The sequence below is a fragment of the Sinohyriopsis cumingii genome, chromosome 19, assembly GCF_028554795.1.
Source record: "Sinohyriopsis cumingii isolate HCF-2022 chromosome 19, ASM2855479v2, whole genome shotgun sequence".
NCBI classification, from domain to species: domain Eukaryota; kingdom Metazoa; phylum Mollusca; class Bivalvia; order Unionida; family Unionidae; genus Sinohyriopsis; species Sinohyriopsis cumingii.
In genome coordinates, this window is record NC_142979.1 from 39,423,863 (window position 1) to 39,447,720 (window position 23,858).

The 23,858-nt window shown below is 34.0% G+C and overlaps 1 protein-coding gene across 5 annotated transcripts in view; it reads right to left on the reverse strand.

Annotated features, from left to right (window-relative positions):
- Window positions 1-23,858, reverse strand: part of LOC149775534 (uncharacterized) — a 133,415-nt gene that overhangs the window by 49,838 nt on the left and 59,719 nt on the right. For 2 of the 5 annotated variants that reach the window (XR_016416489.1, XM_089943294.1), the window contains exon 1: window positions 10,793-11,055. The exons of 1 other annotated variant lie outside the window; for it this stretch is intronic. The gene's annotated coding sequence lies outside the window, so the exon portion shown is untranslated. Of the gene's footprint in view, window positions 1-8,505; window positions 8,783-10,792; window positions 11,056-23,858 lie in introns of those variants that run through there. 2 more of the 5 variants (XR_016416490.1, XM_089943293.1) reach the window with 2 other exon arrangements.

Here is a 23,858-nt window from a genome sequence, read left to right on the forward strand (position 1 = left end):
TCATCGTTTGATTGCTGATTGAATAATCTTTGGTTAAGACACTCGCCTTCCTACAGGGACCCACTGCGTGTAAAACTTGGTCAAATGAAAGTTTTCAATCAAGACAAAACGACTCCAGTGAGAAACTAGTAGAAATTAAGAGGCAACGACGTGCCGTATCGCTTCACACAAGAACTAAAGTGTTAGGTCAAATTGATGCGAGAAAAGTCGGAGTGCGTCTGAATTAACGCCCTCCGCTTCTGCTACTAAACCAAGATACCTCAGATTCCCCCCATAGAAAGTATTTGGTCTTGGAAAAATATTATCACTGTTGAATGTAGCAATATCCGCACATCCAGAACAATTGAAAAGAAGGCTTACTCCTACACCGTGAAATTTAAAGGGTTCAAGTAGAGTGTGTGAAACTTAGTCAAATAAAAATTTTCAACCAAGATGAAACAATTACACTTTTTCAAAGAGAAAGCAGCAATCAACATTCTTCAAAAAGTTTTGGCACGTTAGCGATCTTGAAGAAGACATGATTGTCTCATATCCAACTCCATCTACATCCACAGCAGAGTAAGATCGAGAGGGTGGGTGAGAAAAACTGTGGCAAAACTGATATGCTGGTAGACCAACCAAGATTAGAAAAGAAATTCGTTCGGTACCTCGTGAGATTATTTTTACAATCTAGCGGACAAAAATTGACTTCCAGAAAATTTAGAATGACGGCTTAGACATAGAAATTAAAACGTTTTAGTCACATAATGTGCAATGTCTTTGCATGTAATGTTCATAAATTTGCCATAATGCTTGAAGGCGACAGCTAACACACACAGACACACAACATGGAGTCCAACATTGATAGAAATTGCATCGTTTCGTGCAATCAACTCTTTTAAAACTACTTGATAGTTCACTAATATTTTTCATTGTGTCATCAACATTTTTCATTGGAATATGTCATAACAATGATGACCAAAGTCATAACATGGTAAGTCTTTAAATGGCTTCGCAGTAGATAAATATCAGACCATTGTGACCATTCAAAGTAATTAGTATTATTAAGACACTTAAAGACCGATGATGGTATTAGTCTATGCCAGTTTAGATTCAGTTCTACTTTGCGTTTCATCTGAATCCGTACAAAGTTGTTGTAAATGCGCTCTCGCAGCTCAGGAGGTAGACTCTATGTTTTTCTCCAAACTGTCCATTCACAGGCAAGTCTTCTGACCAATTGAACATCTTCAAACTAACCTACTTCTCTACAGCAATTACATATGAACTGTTACAAGATCTATGTTTTATTGAATGCAGTTTATGAAGCAGTAAATTGTCAAGCCTCACAAATCTGAAATATTTTTGTTATTGGGACGAACATGTTACACACAATCTCTAGCGTAGGTATATTCATCTATCAAATGGTTTTCTTAAAATTAAAAGACATTTTTCGTCTCACTTGTAAAGATATTTACTGGTCCTGAAACTTCTGTCAGTTCTAATCGATAAATAAAAATATACAAAGATCGGGCTTCGAAAAACAAAGTAAACGGAACTTAATTTGTGGAAATCCTACATCCAGTAAAGAAGTAAAAATTATTTATAACTAGTCAATTTAGAAGACGCGAATGTGTAATTGAGACTATAATAATTGGTTTTGGCTATCACCCGGGCTTCTATTTGCTTGCGATATGCAATCATAATTGATGTTTGCAGGGCAAATATTATACACAATAATAATAAAAATAAAAACAAACAATAAAATTAACTGGTAAAAGCTTCATGTTGCAGCAACTAAATACTGACAAAATGCTCCACATTATTCTCTCTCTCTCTCTCTCTCTCTCTCTCTCTCTCTCTCTCTCATGTGTAATCTAGTATGTATTGTTATAATATCTCATGTACACTACCCTTAGCAAGATGTATACGTATTATGTAGAATATTATCTGTTACGTATTTTTGTTTTATAAATGATTATTGATAATTTGACCGGAAGACTTAAACTGAGAATGTCGTTGTGCAGATGCATATATTTTTTAGCATAAAAAATTGTATATAAATATTTTAATTAGAACAAGCAAGATATGTCAGGTTGTGTTTTCTCTCATAAATATGTACGTTACGAAGTATGATTATTTTCTTTCAAAGAATATAAAAGTAGTTTGTTTAAATTTAGTTTTATTCCCTAAAACCTATCTTACATAACATCTACTTTTTTGTTGAAGAAAGAGAACGTACAAACTATTGTTAAGTTTGGCCGAATTGTATTTCGAGTTGGGCCGAATTGTCTTTGGGCCAAATTCACTATAATCCAGCATAAATGATGCAACTTTCCCATCCCTCCCCTATTCCATCCCACATATTAAATACACTTTTTCTGGTAAACATGGTTTTTCGGAAGAAGAAAGAACGCTTATTCCCATCAATTTTTTCCTTCTCATTACATCCGTATGCAACACAGAGCACCACATTTGCATTACAAAAGCACGATCGTACACTAACTATATCACATAGACATTTAAGTGGGGAAATTAAGCACTTGAATGGCTAGGTTGAATAGAAGGGATAAATGTACGTCATATCCGGTTTTGGCACGCGGAAACTACCGATTTTGTTTACGGAGATTGCCGACACATTTTTTTCATTTTATAAAGCGGAGTTTTAAGTCTAATTAAAAATTTGTATGGTGTGCATACATACCCCGTGCATTTCTTTATAACTATAATAATATCACACGTTTGTACAACACAGGTGGCCGGTGACCTTTAAGAAAACATATTCTCAGACATTTAACAGGAGTAAGAAATAAATCGTAGGGTTCAACATAAGGAGTACGAATAAACTTGAGTTGAATTACTGAGAATACGTTATGGCCGACCGCATTTTCTCAAGGTCAACAATGTTATTTATTTAAAACATAAAGATCTACACTGGGAAGGACATGGATAAATGCATATATATTACATAAAAGTCCAAACTAATACCAGTTCAAATACAATATTAGTATTTGGAATGAGTGAAAGCAAAAAAGCTGCATAATTTTGGCTGATATCAAGATAATACTATTCGAGGAGTTTCGCATTTGTCTTCATCTGAAAGGTGAATCTGACTTTTATAAGAATGGCACACTTACTGTGTATATTGAAAAATATTAATTAGGTTCATTCATGCGAAACGATGGCGGTCTCAGTCACTGGGTTGTAATAATTCGTGTGCCGTATACACCAACATTTTCTGGATGATAACACATTCGCAAATAATAAGTCGATGTTTTCGTCTTAGATCGATAAACACAAATAGCGATGATAATATTGCAAATCAATATGTTGTCTGCGATATCGATACCAATGAAGTGTCCTTATATAAAGAAGAAAAATTTAAAAAAACACGCGCTTCAAGTTCGATTGGATTTTACTAAATCGCCACAACAGACACAATTCCACACACGTCCTAATATCTGAGTTTTGCGACTAAGCAACGACCTTTCCTGAAACATTTTTTCACTTGCACAAATTCAGGAAACTGTCATAAAACGAAATTAGACTGATGTACGTCTCTGACAAGTTAATGTATATATTATTCTCCATCCCCTTAAAGATGACAGTACTAATTAAAATGCCTGCTAACGGAAGTACTTCCTCCTAGCTAGTTATGATTCTATACAGACCGGTGATAACCATGTAACAGTTTTTAACAAACCTTTGATATTTCCTTCGCATTCTACACAGCATATATGTTATTCCCGCATGGAGTTAAGGCCAAAAAAGACTCAGGGTCTTCATGACAAAACAGTGTCACTTGTGACGTTTTTGTTTTCTTCTGGCTAGATGTTTTTCATACTGATCAAGAAAAGCTTCATATCGCTTATCGATTTGACGCGAATTGACCAATTCAAACTTCAGCGAGGTTTTAGAGTAGGAGAACGCATTCTTGCAATTTTCCCTAAATGAAAGAATAGTTGGTCTGTGTACATGATGATACATTATAAAAATCGACTAGTTACAGGGATCATACTTTCTGAGCATAAAAAGTAATTAAAGCTATTCTTAGCGTCTACATTGACCGACATCTTTGTTGGAATTTCAATATCGAATATAAATCGCGTATACAAAATGTTAAGAATTCATTGTCTAGCATTTATTTCGAATAATTAGTACTGTAGCAATTAGCCAGTCTCACGAGACCATTGATCTGTGTCGATAGAAGTTGACATCTTTCATGCAGTCTCTAACGTGTCTACATAGTCTGATGAGAGATTGTCAGTCTCTGGCAAACGTGTTGCACTTGTGATCTGTAGTTGGTTTATATCCTTGTTGCTGGACCTTTCTGTGGATTCTTTTTCCTCCGCTATCCGTCTAAGATCCATCTCGTACTTAGTGAGTCCCACCTGTAACTCATGTTGCCACGCAAATCTCTCTGAGGCAACCTCTCCCCAGGAGTATGTTCTGATGACAAGTGCTTTTAGTTCACGCTTGCATGTTACCTTTTAGCACAGATGAGGTCTCCCAATCGATCCTTTCCTTGTTTCAGGCTCCCTATATAATGGATCTTTTGGTATGCGGATGTCCTATATTCTAGATGCTTGACCCAACCAACGCAAGTGCCTTTGCTTAAGAAGGGTGTATATACTTGTGATCACTGTTTTCTCAAGCACTGTGCTTTGGGCGACTTTGTCTTTCCAGATGTTTTTGAGACAGCGCTTGTGGAATGCATTAAGCTTGGTTTCTTGTTGTGTATAAAAAGTACAAGACTCTTTTCTATATAGGAGTGTTCTCAACACACACGCTTTGTATTCTTGGACTTTGGTATGTATGTTCTACTTGCTAATGGCTCACACTTGTTTTGTCAGCATGGAGAGTGTGCTGGCATCCTACCCGATATTCCTATTAATTTCACTCTCAGGGGAAAGATTGTAAGTTATTGCTGACTCTATGTGCACGATTTCGTGATTATCTGCTACCCAAAGTCCTGAATACTGATTGATGGAGGATCAACCACAACCGCTTCATCAGCCAAGTCTTGTTTAGGCTTAACGTGAATCCGAGGAGCTTGCATTCGTTTGAAAAATCATCCATGAGACGCTGAAGAGTCTTATTAGTAACTTGATCCCTAAATGTTGTGCCAGATTGAGATTTGGGAGTGCTATTAAGGTATTGATTTGTTATACCAAAAATGAGCTGAGTGGAAGACTTACTGACAAAAGAAACTTTGTGACAGTCAGGGAATGATCGTCATCTGTTCGATCATCTTATTCTAACGTTCCGACATATTACTCATCTCGGTAGGTCTTAACGTCACAGTGGATGCAATTCTTGAACTCTTCATTTGATATCATAGTCTTTAACAACCTTCTTGGCTGAGCACAACCTATCAAACAATTATTCCTTCTGTCTTGCAAATTGGGCGTGAGTCTATCCAGGTTCTTTATTACAATGCCTAAACCATGTCGATATGCCTCATGTACCAACTCATATTCCTTCAAGAAATATTCCTTAACTACATCATAATCCGCACTTTGCTGTACTGACTGCAGAGTGTAGTTCTCAGGAGCTCAGGAAATAAGTACACTTTATAATAACAGAGTCTGATGTTCTCTTGGCCATTCCAAATTTTCAGGAATTTGTTTATAATGAAGAAAATATTTATCTACTTCTTTTTCTCTAAAATGGGTACTAACCCAATATTCCTGGTAAAGTCAGGACTGAACTTATATGTATGTGTGGGGGAGAGTTTTCTACTTGCCAGTTCAACTTCTTTCAATTTAAATTGAAATTCTTGTTCTATTTTTCTCTTTCACTCTTCATATGTATTAAACTCTCTTCCTTTTCACTCTGCATTTGATTTGCATGAGACTACACTTTCTTTCTCTCTTGCTTTCACCTGTCTGCAACTGGATTTGTTTTTTTTTTCTCTTCTGCAATTGAATTTCTCTCTTTGTCAGCAGCAGCATTTATCTCGCTTTCTTTTTCCTGAAACTGAAGCTTCCTGAACTATATTTCCATCTTGTGATTAAATTAGATTTCCATTACTTTCATTTCCGAACCAGATGGAGATTACTGACTAAACCCAAAGCACTTTTATGCAAAACATATTTTCCACCAAATATTGAAACAAAATATTTTTTTTTCTTCATTTCTTTGTTTCTTTTAGATGTCTTTATCTCAGAAAGATCATATTGCCTAACAAGCTTGATCAATTCGTCATTTTTAAAAACTCTAATCCTGCCTGGATAGGATGTAAAATACAGTTTTCTTCTTTAGATAATATGTTGTATTCTCAATTATATAAAATAATACATGGGACTTAGAAAGTTCCGAAACTAAGTGAATGTAAATTTCAAATACACGTTTTCTAAAGTATTTTAGAGAAATTCGCTCTCCGGCACGAGCACGTAATTTTCCTCTAAACTCTATGGTCTTAAATTAAGCAACATAAGAGAAAGAAAACCATCAAGTTTTGTTAAATTCAACAAATAATTTACTTCCCTAGGACACAAAATAACATTAAAAAAATAACTGACAGTATTTGTGATTTAAATTCAAAAAGGTTCTAAACGTTCTATCACATGTTAAAAAATGTATGAAGTTTTAATTGAATTCCAGTTGTATTCCAGATAAGCTGAAAATAGTGAATGTATTCATATGTCCTCTGTTTCGAACATGGTACTATGCCAGCGGTCTGGAGTGTAGTGAGGTGCTAACATCCATTTGATAATATAATCCAAAATACTCTTGTCTGAATCACTATAATTCCAAATTACTGTTTCAGACCAAGTCTATTGTACACTTTGTAATTGTAAGTCCATGAATAACAATTCTAATAAGTAATTCCCCCAAATTAAAATCTTAACGCAAGAGTAAGAGTGGGTTTGCCTTAGACTGTAATGCACCAATGAGTAATTTTTCAAAAACATTTTGTAAAAAGAGAAGACAAAATAATAGAACCACGACGTAGTGTAGTCTATAAAACAAACATAGTTGTCAACAAGTTTAGGAATTTGCAAGTGAAAAATCCTAGACTCAGAAGTAAACATGTTTACCCATTTATAATGATACAAGTAGTTGTCCAATTCTCATAGATACATATTAGCTATGTATTATGTTATTTAGAAAATAAATCACTGGTCAAGTACAATACTAACTTGATTTTGGACAGGGCCAAGTACACCAAAAAAACCAGGTGAATATAAAATATCATTAACAAAAGCCAAACAACAATACACATTAAATATACATACTGTGTTTGACTTTAGTCCACGGTTGCATATTATCATGACCATTTATAAACAAAGTATTATATATTTATATAATTACTTATTGTCGATGATTAAAGAATATATATATATATATATATATATATATATATATATATATATATAAAGATTATTCGAGATATAAATAGGTCGTTTACTTTGAGTTTGGTTGTAAACCCAGCCTCGACAACGAACCTGCTTACAGTTTGGGGTAAGTTCGTATGATTGAATATGGCAACAAAAGTCAGATGAAGCTATAATGGAACGTAGCTCAGGTTGATAGGTATTGCAAAAGGGATCAAGTAGGAATGTCATGCTACGAAGAGTAGTGTGGATTTATTTAAGGGGGAAGAAATTAACAATTGTTCATTCCTTTTCTATTGCTGTTCTTATTTATCTTCAGTCTGCGGAAGTATTTAATTATTTGACTTACTTTGAGTGGAATCGTTATTTAAATTTGTTATTCGTACTAAAAAGTGCTCATATGACTGTTGGACTAAACCTTATTTTGGGATTATTGTGAATTTTTTCAAAGACGTTCTAGAAAATGTCATTGTGATGCATCAAGACTATTGACACTTCAACACATTCATTACAGAAAAGCAGCACAGTGAAACATGGCGTTTCATTCGGAACACTTTATTCATTTGGACTTATAATACGTTTAAGTATTATCTGGGATTTAATTTACAATACTGTAATTCCTTCTTAAATTTTAATTTTATAACAATTTTTTAAAAAATTATTTGTTACGTTCTGAAATAGCGTGTTGTTTTGCGTCTTTCTGTAACTTAGTTGTAGACCAGAGAGTTTGAATAATATTGGATACTCTTCCTCCAATAATTTCTTTATCATTACGTTAAAAAAATGCGTAACTTCAGTGAAGTGCAGTTTTGTGACATTCTGTTTTCAAGGTTTTTTTTTTCTTCAAACAAGGCATATTTTTAGATAACATTATACTGGTCTATCTCGCCAAAATGTATATTCATATTATTGTTAAAACACGCATATCCGGGTCTGACTGGGGACATTTTAAGGTTTAGACAATTCGATGATAGTACCTACGTATTCATTGGTATGAGGTTATAACGTAGGTGACCTTACCGATAAATCTGTCCATGTGAGAAATGAAAACCTGTCGACCTTAATGCTTCTTTATTAGACGAAACTGACTCACGGTACAAAATGACATTACTGACACCGTAGCGTGATCGCATTTATTGTGCTAATCTGTAGTTAAACAATATAAGGTAACAACAAATTGAAAAAAAGACAATAGTGTATCCACGCGAGAAGAAACAAAGCTACTAGCATTGTAAACAATTGATCCACGTTTAAAATCCAGAAATATATTTTTACATAGTCATCCGTATTGACTGTGAATGTTTGGGTACAAATGCTGCAAAACTAGCGGAAAGTTATCAAGGTTCAGTTAAATGTACACGTTAAACAACCCAAACCTCTTCCTTAGATATGACATACATTTACGATGATAGCCGACTACACATGTCGTCACATCCGGCTCTCTTTTCGAAATGACGAACACATACCTGATAAAATGATGTAGAGTAATCTATCTGAAACAACATTATGGCACTTTGCCATGAATATCTAAAAATGGTGATATTGATTACTAGGAAGAAACACAAGCATTATAACATAGGTGGTCAAACAGTATTGGTTTCTTCATAGATAATACAACATTAAAACAACTAAGGTGTGGAGAAGATGGCGCCTAAGAGAAACGTGTCTCCCGGGTGAGAGAAAAACAGTCGATCATATAAAAATCGTATAGTGATTGGTGGTCATCCAACGTATTAATTCGACAATATCTTCGCGCGCTCTTGTGTGTGTGTGTGTGTGTGTGTGAGAGAGAGAGAGAGAGAGAGAGGTTTTGGTTTTTAACGTAGCTTTAACAATTTTTCAGTCATATCGCTACGATGTTGGCAGTGTGGCAGTTTATAGTGATGAATAGCATTGGGGTATCATGCCGCAGACATGTGGCATTATGTCCCACCCAGTCAAATTATCCTGACACCAGGCCGACCAGTCCTAACACTAACCTCTTAATGCAGAGCAAAAACCGAGGCAGCTGTTAGTAACATTTTATAAGTCTCTGGTATATCTCGGCCGGGGTGTGATCTGCATCCTCTCGCATCCAAGGCATTCGTTGTAACCACTAGCCCACTGCTTGTGTAAAACCATCTATATCAAAGGATGGGGGTCATAAAGTGAATTGTATTGTACTAAATCTCCATCGATTTCTCTACCTTTACCTCGTCCCACTCTACTGGTATTTCAGTTTATTTTATCGATTAATGCAATTAAAATCCCAGGTGACATAACTAGAGCGTTAAAACCAGGTTTATCACAGAACGTGATGCTCTCTGAGCAGAGGTGTTATTACGGAAGGCTCCTCAGATCTAAGGCAGCTAGAGGTGATTTTGTTCCAGAATCCCCCTCCCCCCGAAAAACCACAAAAAGGTTAAAGAATGAGATGCCGTATAAATGACTAATGACGATGACAAAGACAACGATATTAATTAAATGATTACGATAATACTGCTGAAAATCGTTACGAGAATTAAGCGATTACAAAAAATATTATGTTAAAATAGTAAAGGAAATCGGATCTGCTCTTGTTCCGACTAATACAAAATTTAAATTGCATATGTTGGTGCGTGCGTGGTTGCCACATGCGCAGACAAAGAAACCAAAACGTGTATCCCCACCCCCACCCGCCAAAACCCCCGAACGATACTAGATTTTACATGTAATGAATACCAGACAAAACGTATTACCTGGAAATATTGATTTCCATAGATATTGAACGACTGGCGTACAAAATGTAATCATCATGAACCTTACTGGTATAGTGTTTTTGGTTGTTGTTGTTGTAGGGTTTAACTCCAATTTTGCAGCACTACACAGGCTATTCATAGCGGCCAATATAAATGGTGTATGGAACCCTGGAAAACCCCGAAAAGAACCACCGACCCACGAGAACCTGCTGGCAGACGTTCTCACGTACCCACATTAGCCGAGCCTGAGACTCGAACCCACGCAGACGGATGTGAGATGGTTGTGGTCATTAACGGTGAGTGCTTTAAACCACTCGGCCACTCGGGTCCCCACTGGTGTAATGAAGATTACGTATATATAGCATGCACTTCACAGTCAATCTCAAACAATTGACAGCGAGGCTGCAAGTGCAACGTGTCGGTTACATTTCGTTCGTATGAGCTCACGTAGGAGCTACTACTCGTTCATTAATATTTACATTCGCTCTATGTCGTGATACATGTCGGCCACATTTTCTGACCTAACGAGCAATTATGTAATCGCATCGGCTCTTTGCTATGATGGACTTTAAATTCTGTAATTAACAAACTGTTTCCAACTTTATGAGACAAATTTCTATGTTTTTCATCGAAATTTCTTTACTAAAATTCTTTAAAATACATAATGAAGCCCTTTAATCACCATATCCATTTAATAACATCCTGTGAATAAGAATTTGTACGTTGTTATCACTGAAAATGCTTTGACAAAATACGTACCGTTGAAATTGTGGCTAGCCTTCAAATCCAAAAAAACAAGTGGCACGTCCTTCTTTTCTCTCTATGATGAGATCGGTTATTGTGCGATTTTATGTGGCAATAAACGTTTGGACGGGATTCCAGCACGGACAGAATCATAAATCCAGTTAGACAGGTTATGCTTAGACGTCGATGTAATATATTTTGGACAGAAGGACCCAAGATAACATACCTGTTCCAGACGAAAAAACATAAAAAATTAATATATTTGTTTCTTTCTTTGATACGTGTCTACCTGTATCGTCTGCTACGTAGTAGATAACGTGGGTTATAAGCAATCATGCGATATAATTAGGCTGTCGATCATGGTTATACACACCTTTATGTATGATAGTGGTCATCAAAAATTGAGTGGAATTATGATGATGTATTTATATGTATTCATACATTTATGAAGAGTAAAAAAGAGATCAACTGACTGACACCCAAATGGATCAACATAAAGAGTAGGTGGAAACCCGAGTTACTGTAAAACTACAATCTCGACCTACTTAGTACAATAGCACAAGAATACATTTCTCTGTTTCATTACTCATTATTTGCTAACAGGTACACAATTTGTTTTGGTTATGGCCTTACACGTTTTTTTTCATGTCAACAATCTTATTTAATGAAGGAAAAAATATTTATACATTGAATCAGCCAAAACAAACTGCAAATCCGTGGCTAATATTTATAAATAAACATTGACGAGATTGGTTTGTAATACTGATGGGAGTTTTACATTTGCAATCATCTGAAAGGTGAACCAGCCATTTGTTTAATAAAAAGAAGGACAGATGCTTACGGTGTACATTTAAAACTACCAATTGTAAGGGGACAAAAGAACAGTTGTGTGTTGGAGACTTGATATGTTCATTCATACGAAACTGACGGTAACTTTAGTCACTTGCTTTTAATGATTCGTGTGCCGTATACCCAATATTGTTTTCTATTTCATTTTACATTTTGTATTTTTAAATTTTTCATTAAAGGATTACATTGTAATCTCCTCTTAGTTAGTATACACATGATATATAAACAGTCTGGATGAGATAAAGCAACACAATGAGCTGTTTCTTCTGTCGATGATAACGATGATAATATTGTAAAGGATGATGGGCATAGTCTGCTTTTCAATACATCGTTAGTAGAATCGATATTAGTGGAGTGCCCTCATCAGAACATTAAATATGCATGTTCATTTGATTGGATTTTGCTTAATCTTAACAACTGTCACATAACTAGAGACACGTGCTGATATCTAATTATACCACTAACCAAGGACGTATGCTGAAAATTCTGCCACTTGCAACGTCTGTATCCTGTTTGTGTATATATTATTTTCTGTTTACGTAAGGGATGACGGTATTAATTAAATTGCTAATGGAGGCACTTACTGCTGGCAAGTTATGATTATATACCAACCGTTCATAATCATGTTACACAACCATTGCGATGTGATGGATAGTAATTATTTTTTGTTTTGAGGAATATAAGGGATATTATATTTTGTGAGATTTCATCTAATTATCTTACACTTCAAGCTAAGACAGGACGTTTTCTGGAACGTGTGTTTAAGGGTTGTGGAATGGTATAGTTGATGTGATGGATAGCATTTTGTTGGTGTAAGGGATAGTATATTTTGTGACATTTCATCTCCTTCACTTACATTCTGAACGAGTACAGGGCATTTTGGATAGTGAGCATGATATGATGGATGACATAGATGGTGTGATGGATAGGATGGTTTGTGGTGTAAGGGATATCTATTTTGTTAGATTTCATCTGATTCTCTTGCATCTAAGCTACCACAAGATGTTTAACAGTAACGGTAAGGATCTGTCACGTACTCCGTGTTGGGTAAGAACCGCTGTTGTACCATTCCCCCCCCCCCCCCCCCCCCCAAGCAATTCAGCATGTCTTCGGCAAACGAGCGTCTTCCTTTTTTCTTTTCCACGCAGTCTAAAGTTATGCCTTTGTTGGAACGGTACTCTTCTTTGCATTTTCCTTGATCTTTGTGGGTTTGGCGCACAAGCGGTATCCCAAATTCACAGGATGAAAGAATTCCACGCTAACCCATGTTCCTGTCAAAGCACGTTCTTCCTAATTGTGATAACAAGGTTGGTGTTGGTTACAGGTTTCGGTACAGGTATGGGGTAAATAAAATATCGCTTTTCCGTGCCAGTGATGTGGTAAACGTGGTGGCAGAATTCAATCGGTGGCAAGTAAGCCGTATCGACGAGTGTGTTCCACGTGGATGATTATGTCAACATTTGGATATGTCCTGTTGGAAATCGACAATATTTGCACACGCAAAGATACAATGAACGCGCATCAATGTATTTAATTTCTTCTCCATAACAAGTTCGTGGCATTTGCTTGTCCTCCAGATAAAGCGAGTATCGAGGTCCCACGTCTACCACATTATAATTTTTCGCAATGCCCTTAGACTCGGGATCGGTTTTCAAACGTCGATCGTACTCGTTCTTCCACAGTTTTACCACTTGGTGTCTATATTCTACTAACTTCAGGCATCGTTGTTATCTTTTCTATTACAATTATTCCACGGTGTGCTCTAACAAATAATTTTGAATGTGCCGTTTAGGATAACAGGGGTTCCTTGAAAATCGTAGAAAATCTTGGGCTCTTCTAAGTCCCAGACATCCACAATTCCTTTTACATTTTCTTTCCTGCTACTCCGCTTTTGATATATTGAATCAAGTTTTCGTCCTTGACGGAAACGTAATGTAACCAAACCAGAGGGTTGACAGGGTATCTATGGCCGATAAACTCACAAGTTTGAGAGCATATGATGGTTAAAGTATTCTCGGCATGAATTAAGTGTGGTACATTGAGGAGAACGCTTTGCTAAAAGTAGAGGCTTCCTTCAATGGATCCCCACATGCTTCACACTTAAGTACGTAGTAAATTCGGCAAATATTAATATATACAGACCTTAACTGAAATCCTCTAAGCATTTGCAATGACATGGCTGATTGATTTCAAGCATTCGCGTCGGTAGCCTGGGACCTGATTGTGTCCATTATGGATGTAACTTTTAGGTCACTGAATCCTATATGGCCTATACCGGGTACATTGGTGTGACATTTATTTGTTGCCGTATAGTTCGTTTAGGACATGTCAAAAAGTTAAGAGAAAAACGATTTTTAACTCTTGTAGTAATACATAACGATGAAATTAGATTATGGAGACGCACGGGGAATCAGTGTACAAGACTTATTTGTACAATCTACAACGAAATCCCACATCTTCCACTACTGCAGCATAATAATAAGTGACTCATTATCCCAACATTTAATCAAGAAACTGAGATGTTACTAAGGCATTCACTTTTGTTTTATTTAAAATCAAAATATATTCTATTCTGAATGTAAACAGTCTAACACCAAGATTCAAATACTTCTTGGATATTTTGCAAAACTATCAAAACATGAAAACTTCTGACTATTTTAGAAAAATTAAAGTACACTTTTAAAAGTTTAATTTAGATATTAAAAATGAATAAACTTTAAACAATAACTATGCGTCCTTTTTATTGTATCAATATGAAACAATGCGACATTATTTATATCTCTACTCCTTACTGTTCTACTTAAGAAATGTTAGCTGAGACTCTCAGATGTATCGCATAATTTCTAATACAAAATCAGAGCATGCTTACACCTCTCAAAAGAAATAAAAGATAACCCTTCATTTCAGTTTTGTGGTGATCAGTATTTCACATTTTGTCTAGAATACTAGACCTAATTGTACTAATATCTCTCAAACACTAAACAAGTTGTATGCATGTTAAGTATCCACAAATGTTGCTTCCATCTTGAATTAGCTTACTTATAGTAATATTTTCAATCTTGTACTTCATCCTTCCTGTAGACCGTTCTGTACAAAATGTTATGCAAATGATTAAATCTTCGTTGCCGCCAATATTGCCTTAAACTCTGAGAGAGCTTGAGTTCGTCATCACTATTTATTTAACACCAGAATTAGTTCAGGCTCTATCAAAGAGGTCGCAAGCATTGTTCAGTAATGTATAAACTTCATCCAGTTGTATATTTGTTTATTATTACATGCTCATTTTTTCCCCCGTTAACTTTACAGTGTCAGAATCGTGCAGTATTACCCGATATTGAATCCTCGCGACAATACACATATAACATTCACGTGCATAAAGGAATTACTTTCTATTGTAAACAAACAATCGACGCAGACGCCAGCACTTTTGATTTGTACACAAATCATGTACACTCGCGTAAGACGCTCTTTACGTTGTGGTTGTTTAATATTGTTTCTGAATGAACTAAAACAGTTGTTTCGTGGACTGCCACATACCAGCTGCTTTGGCACATTCCTCGTTGATACAATGTTACGGATTTAGGCTAGCTACAATATATAACAGACGCAAGATAAGGTCCTTACAAATAACATACAAGTGACAAGTCATATACTCTCTTCTTTAGCTGGTGATAAGAATGGCAAAATAATATATACTTACAGTTTTCCATCCTGAATTTCCTCAAAATGTATTTTCTTAATTCTGCAAATCCGAATTACATGAACCATGTCATAGGTTTTCAATCTGGATTACACATTTCTATTCGAAATTGTGCTGTAATTTTGATGATAAGTGCAACTGCATACTCCTTACTACACTCAAAATGAAATAAGCATTAAATTCCATAGCGTCTTTTTGATAATTGCCATTGAAAGAATTCATGTTTTCTCCACATTACGATTTCAAACATTCAATGACAGAAACAGAAACACATTTGCAGATGTCAACACGCTTCTCCCTAGCTTCTTAAATCTCAAGTATTTCATGTGGAATCGTCACACCAGTCCATAATCAAGAAATTTCATAGGATCAAGAAAAATACCAAACTCTATTCATTCCAGATCAAATGAAAAAGTTGCTGCAATGCACATTCATTCACAATATGACTCCAAATTTCAATTTTAACTAGACACGCCATTTTCTTTCGAAAGTTATGCCTTGCGCGCGACTAAGTTTAAATTTATATGGGTGGAGTTATGTGCGCAGTAATAATGTTGATTTGTGCAATGACGAATATACGCTTGTGTATTTAGTTTGAAATGCGACATACATTCATTTACGTTGTTTCTTTTAGTTTATTTTGTTTATATAATTAAACCTTAGGTGGAATAAAAAATAAGCATATAATAAAAAGGTTACTACATTTGTATGGGAAAATATGAACTCGTTTTGTCGGAAGGATATACTGCACTCCCAAGGTCGTGCAGTATTCCATTCCAAAACTCGTTCATATTTTCCCATATAATTGCAGTAATCTATATTTACAGGGTAACAGTTCATGAGAATTGACTTTAACACGCTTTGCGTAACTGCTTTATTGCATATTATTGGTTCCATAATATATCATGGTACTTGTCCCATTATAATCTATGGTACTGGTCCCATTATAAAGAATGTTACTCGTCCCATTATAATGCATGGTCCCATTATGTAATATGGTTCTAGTCCGATTATATACCATGGTAACGGTTCCAAGATAAAGATTGGAATTGGTCCCATAATATAGTATGGTACATGTACGATTATAAGATTATGGCACTGGTCCCATTATATAGCATGACACTGGTACAATTATAAAGCATAGTACTGGTCCCAATTAAATTACATTTTTTAAAATTATTTCGTGTACATTTGTTTTGAACCCATCTGAAAAACAATACACGTCCGATTCAGCAATGAATCGCACCGGATTTGCTGTTGTTTTCTCGGAAGTAAGGGTCAATAACTTTAGAAATACGCGAACGGCATCTTGTCAAATTCGTGTATTCTGTCTTAAATTTTCATGTCAAGTCAACTTATATTTACCAAAGTCTGTCAAAAATTTACATGTTTATTTACAACTGTATTTAAATCAAGTTTATCATATTTTTCTTCATTTAAAATACGTGCAGATGGAAACTATTTTATATTAGAAACTGGATTTTGCTGCATATTAAAGTGTTTTTCATTTAAGAAGATACGGTGAATGAAGTTTTCGATGCCTCGAAAGCATCTGGTACGGAAATGTGTACTTGCTTAACACCACCACTACAAAACATCTGACAGCGGACAAAAAAAGTGTTAATTATGATGTGGAATTGGATTTTTGTGAGTAAGGTTGAAATACGTAAGGCTAATTAAAATTGGACACAATAATGTTGGTCTGATAGGACTCGCACCACATTTATTAGCTTCGTGCTTGTAACCAAGTAATAGTCTTTGTTTAACTTTTTTTTTGCAGTAGATTTTCCTCTCCTTTATGGCTGTGATCATTTGTTTAGATTAAGGCAATCCAGGTTCCGACTTTTAGAAATGTGTATATTCTTTAAAATATGAAAATTTTGTAAGTGAAAAACTTAATCCACCCAAAGACTTCTCAAAGTACTGCATGTGAGTATGTGCATCATAGTTTCGCCAGCAAAATCCTGCCTGACATACCTTGCGATCATCTGGATTATTACTTTATTGGAGGATAAATTTCTTTCTCATCGTAAAGAGCTAAGGAGAACATCATATTATACCGAGTAGGATACCATAAGCCCTTTTAGTGGTAAGTATTTCTGCAGAATAGTATCCCCATAATACGACTAACAATCACTAAAATATAACATAGCTACAAACAGAGATGTAAGTACGAAGAGAACATAATCTGGGTTTGCACAAAATAAATAATAATCCTAATTCAACAATGAAAATATTAAATTATCAATGTCTTAGATACAAGCAAAATTGCATGTTATTTCAAAACACGTCTTAAAATATTCAGTGATCTTGATTTCACAACATTTGCTCAATTTCACCTGATTGTCTGAATAGACATTAAAGTGACCTTATGCCGACCTTTTATATTTATCGAAACACATTTTTACAGACCCTGGGATTCTCTGTTTTATGATTTTTATGTGGCACACATTTGTGTCGCGGCAGATCTTGTTTTCTAATAATTTTTTCATTCAAAGTTGGCTGAATTCAAACTGACATAATGACACTACTAAAGAGATGGATCTAAACAAGAACGACAGAGTGCAACGTATACCCCTATGTCCAGTCAAACATTACAGAATGAAACGTATAACCTTATGTCAAGACAAACACGACAGATTGCAACCTATATCCAGGTATCTAATCATGCATGGCAGAGAAGTTCATGTTCTTAAGGATAATGTAACTGCTTTAAAAGTAATATATACTGACGCTTTTCAAAGTATCCCTTTATTTGTGGGTGAAAATTGACACGTTTTCAAAGCTTCATATTAATTCTACTCGTAGATTTTATTCAAATTGTAAGTAAACAGAAGATACAAACCAACAAGCTATTCCATATTCAGAATTCTAGAATTCATCGTAGGTGCCTTTTGGTTAAATATTTACTTCAAAGTTTTCATTATCTGCTATAATTGCGTACGTCAAATTACGCTATAGATACAGCGATACATTAGTAAGGATTATAAGCAGTGTTTTGTTTTTATTCTGTCATGACTGCGTTTTTATCGACATAATCACCAACAGGTATAGAAAGTTGTAGATATGTAGCTAACATTCCATGGAAATTTCCCTACTGTACATGTCTAGGCCAATCCATACTATTAAAAAAACGATTTTCATTTTACAACAGCAGACAGATGTGCAACTATCAAAACAAAGAAACGAATGAAACAAAACAAAATACCTCCCCCAAAAGCAAACAAAACAAAATCGCTAACATTCAGAAAATGCACAACGTGGTGACATCTGCCATAAATTTGTAACGAAATGTATTAGAAATAAGTCACCAGATGTTTGATTTATACATAAAATTGGATCATGCATGCTATATAAAATGATATCATGCATGCTACACATTTTAAATTAAGGATAAACAAAGCTACAGTAGTAGTAGCCAGCTAAAAAGTAATCCATATTATTTGCGTAGTAAATTAATATTATCAAGTTTTACAGACAACGAGAGTGTAGTTTTAAACAATCTCAAATCTTGTTTGAAATGCAAATGGAAATAAAGAAATGCTGTATTATCTTTATTATTTTTGTGATCTTTTTGTTTACCAAGGATTCTTCCTCAAAAGAAGGCTATTTAGTTTGTATGTGGTTGAATAACCCGCTAAAGAGAGGCTCTTTAGTTTTGTAATTTTTATTTTCTTTGAGATGAGACTTTAACCTACTTACATTTCAGACCCTAAATCAGTAATAAGTCAAGCTTATTTTCCATCTCAGGTAACTAATAGAAAAGTTTGAATTGAATGTGTCATGCATCGGGCGTGGACAACCTTCCTTGAATTTATAGGTAAAATTCAAAACAGTAATAGCCATTGTTAAGTAGACCATAAGAAGGATGTAACATTCTCGAGGTGAAATAACACATTTAATGGTATTCATTACGTGCCTTAGATATCTGGGTACCTCTGTGTGATCTGGTAATTGAGCGTACTGTACGATACACTTATACGGTCTACTGCATTTATTATAAGCAGCTAATGTAGTAACTATCAAGAGAATCTTCGTGAACCATACATCAAAAGAGCGTAAAAGTAGTTGACGTATTAATGTTTTGGAAAGTGCATGAAAGTGTATTGAACTACTGGCTCCTACATTTTTTTTTTTGGTTTCATACCAAATACTAATTATTATCTCCCTATAATTTGCATAATCTTACGCTTTCGAATGGAGAAACAGTGTCAGTGATGTACCACAACTGGAAGAACAAATGAAAGAGTTAGAAGATATTACAAGGAAAATTACGGATGGATTGAGTGTCAGGTCCAGAATTACACTGGATGAAAAAGAGAAAGTGACTAAATATTTTTGCAGTGTAGAAAATATAATTTTTGTAAATAAATTGATGTCACCTCTTGTTAAAAACAATGCTTCCTTAAGAGGCAGTCATAAAGAAAGTTTTCAGACTGCAAAACTATTTCATATGAATTTATAAAGAAAATGAAGATGGTGCTTTTGCTCTTGAAATGCTACTTTTATTTATCTAGACATCTAATGACAGAACCTTTACAGAAACATTCCTTAAATTGTCCCAGCAATTATACAGAAGCTACAAATAAATTTACCTTAGACTTTTAAACATTTCGTTTGAAAGATATCGGATAGTATTTATTAAGAACCATTCATTTTGGGTATGAACTTGATGAATATCTTATACTCAGAAAGAAGGGGCTATTTTATTTATAGAAACAGATGATGTATCTAAACATTGTAATTCAAACTGGAGACCGATTTCACTTTTAAATTTATCTTACAAAGTTGCTTCGGAATGTATTGCATCAAGAATTAAAACTGTGCTTCCTAAAATGATACATAATGATCCAACAGGTTTAAAGAAGGAAGATTCAGTGGAGAAAGCATTGGAAACTTGTATAATTTAATGATTTACATAAAAAGAACATAATATTCTTGGGCTGCCGATTTGGAATGATTTTGACAAAGTTTTGAATCAGTTGCATGGCCATTTATTGATAAATCTATGTATATTTTAAAGTGTGATGAACTGAAAATAAATTTGATACTAAATTGTTTAATCGAAACATCAAGTTTCGTATGATTTTTAATTGTCAGGTATGCAATGCCTCGTATAAAAAGAGGATGCAGACAGGGGGATACATTCTTACCATATAGTTTTATCTTATATGCAGATCTTGAAGGAGAAGTTAACATTGTTATATACATTTAAGCTACATTGTTTGTTAGTTATTGTTTTTAGTTGTTTTATTTCTTTAATGATATTGTAATGTAACATTGCATGTTGGACTTAAGCTTGCCAAAAACTGTGTTCATTTCTATTTGACTTGAATTGACTTTGTTCTGTAACCAGCTAATACATAGCTACATTATTCTTTATGTTTATGGGCTTAAAATCAGAATTATTATTAATAGAAGTAAAAATGTTTATTTGGGTCTCGGTATAGGTTTTAGATTTTCCTTAGTGGAGACTCAGTCTATTTTCTGGTTTCTAATAATAACTAACATGTTATTTTGTTAAAATTAGGATCATTCTAGAAGGTCATTTTCCATTAGGTAATATTAATTTTTATCGAAAATACTAATTGTGACCTTATGTCAAGGAGAGAACTATCTAATCTTGTAACTTAGAGAATTATTCAGTCGTGCTTTAAGATTTATCACCTTCAAGTTGTTTTACCAGTTGTGTCCAGTTGGGTTAGAATTTTATTTATTTAAACTATTGAATTCAAGCGAAAAATTTATCTGAAAATACAAAGGTGCTATGATACTATTCCTGGATACATACATTCACTGGATTTTTATAGTGATTCAACAAAAGACTGTTGGCAATCTTCGTAATATAACAATGTATGCTGTTATAAATCTCGTCCTAATCCGAGCTCGTTTCTGTTTGACCCGAATTGACTTTGTTTTGTAAACAATAACTAGCTTAATTAGTATATATGTGTACGGGTTTAAAATCGTAAATATTGTTGTTGCAAACCAGGGGTATTTGATTGGACCGAGCGGCGTAAAACCTTAGCGCGATTCCGCTAGAAGTCATAAGTTCCCTAATCCAAAGACTTTCATACAACTTATTTTGTACACTAAGTTTACTATAATCAGTACAAGACCACACACTCAGTAAATCAGTGTATATGTATATATGTTTGAATACAGATCTATAATTCACTATAGCAGTGCATATGTATGTATGTCTTAATACAAAGCCATAATTCACTATAACAGTGTATATGTAAATATGTTTTAAATCAGAAATATAGTTCACTATAGCAGTGTGTATGTATATATGTTTAATATAGTTCACTATAGCAGTGTATATGTATATGTCTTAATACAAAGCAATAACTCACTATAACAGTGTATATGTATGTATGTTTTAATGCAATCCCACAGCTCCCTATAGCAGTGTACATGTATATATGTTTTAATGCAAAGCCATAGCTCACACAGCAAAGTTTTAATTGAGAAAACATTTATCCCAACAATTACATTTATTTCAGTGATTAAAATCTAACTTATTTTACATCTTAAAATACTGGGGTACAATCGTTCGTTTTACAGAATTAATAAATAGTAAGCAATTTTGCAAGATGTTGTATATCATCTTCATTACTATAACCACCGTTGGAAACTTTACAAGCACTTTAATCATTTATATCAGCGAAATATAAAAAAGATAGAAAATTGTTTATACCTTTGAATGTAATGACATCTTTCAAACAAACACTGATTAAGAGATAATCTTTCAACGAACTAAAGATTATTTAAATTGGAATCTAATTCTAACGAATGTTTTAAATATCAACCAAACAAATATACACAGATGTTATTTTGATGGCAGGTGCTATCAATGGAGTATCGTCTGTTCTTTTTAAACAGCAAAATGTGACAATTAAATGTATGTGTGTGCTCCTCCATAAACGCTAGCATTTATTTTTGTTTTAATTTTCTTTTTAACATTTTCGTTTCTTCAACACAACATTAAATTAAACATTCTATTTACCCTCCATAAGCATTATGAATACATAGTAATCATTACCTATTTTTATGCCAATTTATTAGCACCTTACCTTTCCAAAAAATATTGCACAAAGTAATATTTATTTACATAGAATGATCACTGAGAAGATGACCAACGTAATCATTCACAGGGTTCCTGTCAAGAATGTAGATTCATGTGGGACCACAATATTTCATAGTTAAAGTGACAGCGTGTTTGTTAGATGACAAGTAATTTAAAACTATATAAAACTAAAATACGCAATGAAATTCACACAGAATTTTGGCTTGTTACTATTAATTATTATTTTTCGTTTTTTGTTGTTATTTTCAGCTGTACACAATAAGAAAGATCTAATAATATAAATAAATTGACTGAATAAAATCAACTAGATGCTGCTTGAAATTTACTGTCATTGTTATATTTTCTGAGTATCTATTCTATTTGAAAGATTGTATATAGATTCCAAAGTATACATTTCAGATACAGTGTAAGGACCATTGTGTAAATACATCACTGGAGTATGTTTAGTGGTCATCTAGAAAGCGGTGTAAATAAAAAAAAGAAGCCTTTGTTGACCGTTGCATTAAGTATAAAATGCGGATTAAATACGCTACCGATCAGTAGTAATCATAAACATCTGCAGGCAAACACAATGAAGCAAGAACTACGTACTGCATACAGGACACAAATGTAATTTGCTTCTATATATATATATATATATATATATATATATATATATATATATATATATATATAATATATTCATGAATCAAACAAATATTTCGATTTATATAACGCACGAGATTTCACAATAATAAATATGTTTTGTCATTATATAATTGCACAAACGTGACATATATAGATATATTACAGCAAAGAAACAGTAAGCAAACGGTATGAACATTACACATTTCAGAATAAACTTAATGAACGTTGACATATCTTTGTGTCTATCTCCAATCCAGTTGTAAATATTAAGGTCTAATTTGAACCCGATATTGTCCTACAAAGGAATGAAAGATACGATAAGTAACAAATAATAATAATGATAATAATAATAATAATAATAATAATTCTAGTAATAATAATAATAATAATAATAATAATAATAAAATAATAATAGTAATAAAATTAATAATAATAACGTTAATAATAGTCTTTGTTAAAGCCCCAATGTCGCCGTCACGAGCAGAAGTTCGAATATGCCAAATTATCTGAATAATACTGAATCTTGAAATCTTTTGGTCCTAAACATTTCTGGGTTCCATTAAAATCACTTAATATCAACGTTTCAATATATTATGGGCCATGTAATTTCTTCCTCGAAATGAGAAACCCCGCCATTTTTCACATTTGTACGAATTAAGCGAAAGCTGAAACAATATTTCATGATGTCACCGTTCTAAACATAATAATTCAAAACAACGTTATGTAGGATTGTCTTCAGCCTAAGTTAAACCCTTCTAAGTATTGCAGCGTCCCAGGTGATCAATATTCACCCGAGTCTTACTTTATATAAT